This window comes from Tenrec ecaudatus, chromosome 2 (assembly GCF_050624435.1).
Source record: "Tenrec ecaudatus isolate mTenEca1 chromosome 2, mTenEca1.hap1, whole genome shotgun sequence".
Lineage (NCBI taxonomy): Eukaryota > Metazoa > Chordata > Mammalia > Afrosoricida > Tenrecidae > Tenrec > Tenrec ecaudatus.
This window is the reverse complement of record NC_134531.1, coordinates 208,113,587-208,113,808: the sequence shown is the minus strand read 5'-3', so window position 1 is coordinate 208,113,808 and position 222 is coordinate 208,113,587.

Genomic DNA, 222 nt, shown 5'->3' with positions numbered 1-222 from the left:
CTGTGATGTCTCCTGAACTGCACACCCCAGGCTCACGCCTCCACTGTCTTCCGGGCATGTCTGTCCCTGCCAGGTCATGCCCCAGCTGCCGGGTGCTCAGCTGAGCACGCCCTGCCCACTGATGCTGCCCATGCCCCTCTCCCTGGTCCCTGAGGGCCACAGGAGCTACATGGTGACCCCTTGCTGAGAGTGTGGAGGGAGCCAAGTACCCAGGCTGCCAGG